The sequence below is a fragment of the Jaculus jaculus genome, chromosome 9 (assembly GCF_020740685.1).
Source record: "Jaculus jaculus isolate mJacJac1 chromosome 9, mJacJac1.mat.Y.cur, whole genome shotgun sequence".
Lineage (NCBI taxonomy): Eukaryota > Metazoa > Chordata > Mammalia > Rodentia > Dipodidae > Jaculus > Jaculus jaculus.
The window spans coordinates 39,217,974-39,224,130 of NC_059110.1; the positions used below are offsets into that span (position 1 = coordinate 39,217,974).

The following is a 6,157-nucleotide window of genomic DNA, read 5'->3' on the forward strand; positions in this document are numbered from 1 at the left end:
AATTTTAAAATGAGAAATATGACTTGACATTTCAATCTCTCTTCAATTCTCAGTTGTTGAATCTTTTCTGAGAACAAGGTGGGGCTTCTTAGTTTTTAACATGGGAGAGACTTGGATTAGCTAAGTAAAATTTGTTTTATTCCAGTGTGATTAACCCTAAGGATGACAAACAAAAATTCAAATTGGCCACTTCTTATGACCTTAAATAATCTTTCTTAGCTGTCATGCTACTTTTACATTGTTAAGTTATTGCTCTTTGGCTTGAACCTATTCATATGACAGAAATATACATGACAAGCCAAGAACAGACAATATCAAATACATACTAAGGAATATTTCCTAGTCTTTTTTGTGTTCAACAGTCTTAGGGATGATATTAGATTTGAAATTCTTTTTGATATATTCAAATCATATTAAAAATATTAAGTAAATCCATTTAAATAAAACAACATATTAAGTAAGATATTTTCACAATATTTCCATATAATTAGCACTAATTTGCAGATCTGTTTAGTTGTACTGCCTGAATCATTTTCCTAAAGGCTTATTTAGTGAGAAGATTACAGACACTTAAAGGCATATATATATATATATATGTGTGTGTGTGTGTGTGTGTGTGTGTGTGTGTGTTACTAAATATGTTACTAAATGGAATGTAGATTATCATATAATCTATGTTAGTCAGAAGTAGAAATTAAGCCACGCCACTTACAAAAGTAGTATCCAGAATTGCATCAATTGAGATTTTATAAAATGAAGATGATTGTTTACACCATCAGAGGTTTTAATTAGTATGTCTGGGATGGACATGTGGGTCTTTTTCTCTCTCCTTTTTCACTCTCTCTCTTTTGTCATTTCCCTCTTTCCTTCCTTGATAGAGGAAGATGATTCTTGTTATTGTTGAAAGTTTTGAGTCAAGTTTAGAAACTTGCTAAACTAAACTACTGAATGTTTCCATGTAGGAGCTTGATAGGTTTCTTGTCTCTGGTTTAGGAATGTGTTATTTTGAATGTGTTCAATAAAGAAAACCTTGATCTATAAAGATAGAACAAGACTCTTTACTTAACAAAATTATCTGAACATCATATCACAATGTCATGTTGGGCAATCAAAATTCCAATTAGTTGCTACTCTAGTGCATTGCCTGACTTCATAGACTACTGGACTCACAATCTATGAGGCTCAAAAGTCTGTATCACACAAACTAAAAGAAGCTGTAATTCTTCAATTAAACTAATATTATTGAGCATCTGTGTAGGAAAGGTCTACATTATGTTCCTTACCTTAAACAGACATTATTAAGTGCTTACATCACAATAACAAAAGGCATCTCCATGTGGCAAAGGGGAATAAGACAAGAGTGCCAAGGCATGTAATTTGGGAGTAAATACTTATAAAATGTCACAAGAATTTAAGAAAGGAGAGCTCACACAAAATTTGATGATTAAGACAGCTTGCATAAAAATAGTTTTGGGGGCTGGAGATATGGTTTAGCGGTTAAGCGCTTGCCTGTGAAGCCTAAGGACCCCAGTTTGAGGCTCGGTTCCCCAGGTCCCACGTTAGCCAGATGCACAAGGGGGCGCACGTGTCTGGAGTTCGTTTGCAGTGGCTAGAAGCCCTGGCGTGCCCATTCTCTCTCTCTCCCTCTATCTGTCTTTCTCTCTATGTCTATCGCTCTCAAATAAATAAATAAAAAATGAACCAAAAAAAATAGTTTTGGTGTGAAGGGATGGATCTGCTGTTAATGGCACTTGCTTGTAAATCCTTCTGTCTTGGGTTTGATTCCCCAGCACCCATATGATGTATGTGCCTGGCATTCATTTGCAACAGCAAGAAACTCTGGCTCCCCTTGGAAATAAATAAATATGTATATAAAAAAGAACATCCTATGTGGATAGACAAAATATGTTGGTTAGAAATAAGGAAATAGATTAAAAAGAAAGTACTTGTGGAAATAGTTTGATTCTGGAAAACATGGGACTTCTTGACAAACATTGCATAGTTCAGCCTATAAGGAAGTGAGACAGGAAGAGCAGAGATTAAGCAAGGGGTTGGATGTGTATTGATATCATCACAGTGTATAGCTCTTCAGATGATTAAAATATTGACTGACTCAATGACTTGGAGGATAACTCATGTCTGCAACAGGTAGTCATCACATGCCAGAGCTCAAGAGCACATACTTAAACACTTTGTGGAGAGTTCCAAAGTGGCCGTACAGGGCAGAGAGAACATCCTGCATTAGAAGAAAAAGCCATCTGACTGGGACATGCAAAATATGCTGTATCTGATGGGGGAAGACCTAGCAAGAAGGAAGTTGGGAATATTGAATTTATTGAGATAATAATGAATGCAACCAAAAGTAGTTTCATTTTCTTTGATTTAGACAGAGTGTGAATTCTAGAGAGACTAAAACCTTAACCTAGCACCACAGATGGCACAGCCATACCTACAGTAGTACTTGGCAGAGACTAGAAGCAACCTAGCACTGTACACTGCTCGGCCACACCATCACTACACAAATATGCCTTCTACAGACTAGAGCCTTACCCTAGTACCATAGACCACTTGTCCTCACCATCACTATTGGCACATCATGAACTCAACATGAGGAAGAAGTGTATATTTAATTGAGATGAAGCTTGTGGTGGTACCCAGAAACTTAATTATTTACAGTAGAAACCCAAAGACGTTTCCACTCATTGGCTTACTGATTGGTTGATTCACTTACAGAAAACATGTAATAACTACCTTCAGATTCAGTGAGGGATGATGTAAGACATGAGGGAGAAGGCTTGCTGCCAAGACTTCTGAGGAGTTTTGCTTGGGTTAATGGTGGTAACCCTTTAACCAAGACAAAAATAGTAGTTAGGAGTAGCAGGACAATTGTGTTTTCCTGACAAATTAAAGAGTTCTGGTTTAAACCTCCTTAGATTAAGGAAATTAGAGACTACTCAAACAAATGGTCTAGCAGGCAATTGTTGGAGTTTGTATAGATCTCAGGGAGAGATTAGTATGTGAGGGGTTCCATGCCAGAAACCCTAGGAGAATTTTCTCTCAAATTCTTGCTACCCTGGATATTTCTTTTTGTTTGATCTAAACCCAAATGTTGTTCCTTAAGTAACTTTCTCTTCTATCTCACTGTGTTCTTTGCATTTTATATTTCTTTTATCACTTAATTCTTACTTTTAAATTTTCTTACCTGGTGTGTTTCTATTCATGTTTATTATTATTAACAACATATTGCATATGTATACATCATCTGTTGGTACCCTCTTTTCCCTCATCCCTGTCTACATCCCACTGGGGACACTTCTCATTGGGGTTGCAGGTATTTTCTATGGGGCTGTGGTTTATGCTATATGGCTCTATTCTATGTAAGCCAACTGATAAAATCCCCATTTATTTGAGTGGTCCCTAATTTCCTTAATGTAAATTTACTTTTGATGTCTAGGTTTAATATGTGGTGTGGTGTGCATGGTGTGGGTAAATGCACTCATGAGTATATGCAGATGTGCATGCATGTGGATGTGAGAGGAGACAGTCATGTTTCCTCCTTAATTGCTCTTCTGAGAGTCTTTTACTGACTCTGGAGCTGAATCAGGAGCCACTGCTTTTGGTTAGACTGGCTGATCTGTGAGAGCTGGTGACTTGCCTTTTCTCTGCTGCCCTGCATGGCTAGAGTTACAGACAAGTCTCTCCATGTCCAGCTTTTTACATGGGTGCTAGGGACTGAACACAGATCTTCTCAAGACCTCAGGACATGTGGCGTTCTCATCTTCTGAGCCATCTCCTCCCACCACTAACCGTAATGACTGCAACCATCTTGTCTTAACAAATAACTTAATACTTGGGAAATAGTTACTGACAAACTGTGTACAGTAAATGGATGAAATATGCATTTAAGACTTTATTGCACATCAAAGGCATCCAAACCTGGCACAATAATAAAATTTTTTAATGTAACAAAGAAGAGGATGAGTAAAATAACCTGGGACAAATTCAACATCACAATAAAAAAATAGAAGAATTGTTAAGGGATATTTCAGAAAACATCAAAAATAGCAGCACCCAGAAGTCAATAAGGAATGTCTGTGTGCATACATATATCTGGTTTCAAAAATCTGTGTGTATGTATTCAATTTTTGGTCTTATTTTTCTAAAAAGTATAGCAGACAGGCATCAAATAAAAACAATCCATTGTCATATTTCTTTGTCTTCCCCTTTCCAATCAATTCTGTTTAGGAACTAAAGTATTAAGTATATTTTAATATACATTTAAGATTTTTCCTTTGACTTTGTAACTACCATTTACTTGGTTTGAAATAGCTGGCTTATTTTTCTTACATCAGTGTCCAATGTCAAACTATAAAGTATATATTTGTGTGTATATATGTACATGTATGTCTGGAGGGAGTTTGAGTCAATGAAACTAGTTCATGAGTTCTATCAAGTTCTATGTAAGAGAGGTCAGAAAACAGAGTGCACTGGGCCTAAGTGTACTGATTAGAAGATCTAAATGTGGCCAGGAATGACCCACAGAGTGAATAATTTGTTTCCCTAGGAACATATGGAATCCACTGACTTCAGGAAATATTTTCAGAGTGCACACATATTTCTTCAAGACGTTAACATCCCAGGGGAGGAGGAGGAATAAAAACATGACAGGGAGTAATTTAAAATGGCAGGTACTGCAGTTTTCTCTTCCTGTGCTTGAAACCTGATATTTGATACAAATGTAGATGATTTTCTTATGATTGCTATAAAGTTGATACTGTTCTTTCCAAAATTCTCCAAGATTTATTTTTTCCTTTTCTTTTGTGGAATTTTGTTGTTTTTGAATGGCTTAGATTGTGGGTACAGAGAAATCAAAACATTGCACATTATTTCTTATAATGTAACCACAAGAAAATGCAAGCGCTAAGGCTCTGATTCACAAAAGAATATTGCCTATTAGTTACGGTATGGTTCAGTGGGAAAATGGAGTCCAAAATTAAATTATATTTCACTAGACGGTAACACAATTAAACCTTGATTTTTGTGCACCAGTTATGTTATTTCCCTTTTTAATTTTAATCTTTTCAGCATTTTTAGAAGATTATAACACCTCATAGACATACATGCGGGACTTTGATGCAGACAACATAGGTTCCAAGTCATATTTTGCCCCTAACAATATATGTGCCTTTCTGTAAATTGCTTAAATTCTTTGAATTTCTACTTCTTAACTTAAAAGAAAGCCAGTAATATTCACCTTAGAAGTCATTTTGAGAATTAAATCATACAATAGGAATAAACAAGCATACTTTTCCTTTTTTCCTACTTTGGTGGTTGTTGAAACTGATGCATTGTTGGGCATATCCAGGATTATCTACAAAATCCTGTAGGCTATAATCCATAGGAAATTAACCTTATGAAGGTAATTTTTAGTAGAAAAAATCACAATGACTTACATGGACATGGTCTTACTTTTGTAAAATTAATTTATGCTATACTATATATATAGTGATTCCTCACTGTAAAACTAACACTTCAGAGGGCCTACACCTATCAAACTGTCTATCAAAAAAGTAAGTGTTATCTCAATTTTCTGGGTGCTAACTTACTCTCCATTGGAGAATCTGCTTCTCTTTTCCAGATAGATGCAGATCCTAAGAAGAGAGCTGCCCCAACATACCTCAGAAGGGGCCCAACTGAAACTAAGGACAACTGGCGAAATAAGCAAGGGTGATGTTTTCCTGTGAACTGGATACCAGCACAAAGGGGAAGGAGATCAATGCAGAGAAAAATCAACTCCTACCAAATCAGAGAGCCAGAGCCTCAGAGGCCCCCAACACCTCAGCACTGAAGCAGACCAAAAATGAACCCAACATGGCTCAGGGAAATCTTGCGGAAGAGGGGGCGGAAAGAATGTCAGAGTTACATGTTGGGTCATGATTTTCAGAGACATTTATCATACTAATAACTGGGGGCTAACTCCACAATGCACGACCCATTTTCAATAACAAGGAGGGTCTAATGGGAGGGGGTAGATCACAGATGAGCCTAAATAATGGTACCAAACTGCCTGTATTTACTGAAAAGAAAACTAATAAATTAAATTTAAAAAAAAAAAAGAAATTTACAAACCCAGCCTATCCCTATACAAAACTGATTT

At 36.4% G+C, this 6,157-nt stretch overlaps 1 long non-coding RNA gene across 1 annotated transcript in view; it reads left to right on the forward strand.

Moving 5' to 3' along the window:
• The window catches only part of LOC123463394, a 44,668-nt gene extending 39,951 nt beyond the window's left edge, over nucleotides 1-4,717 (forward strand). Inside the window, exon 3 of the long non-coding RNA XR_006638910.1 lies at nucleotides 4,565-4,717. This is a non-coding gene — a long non-coding RNA (uncharacterized LOC123463394). The remainder of the gene's footprint in view (nucleotides 1-4,564) is intronic.
• Nucleotides 4,718-6,157: the final 1,440 nt, after the last annotated feature.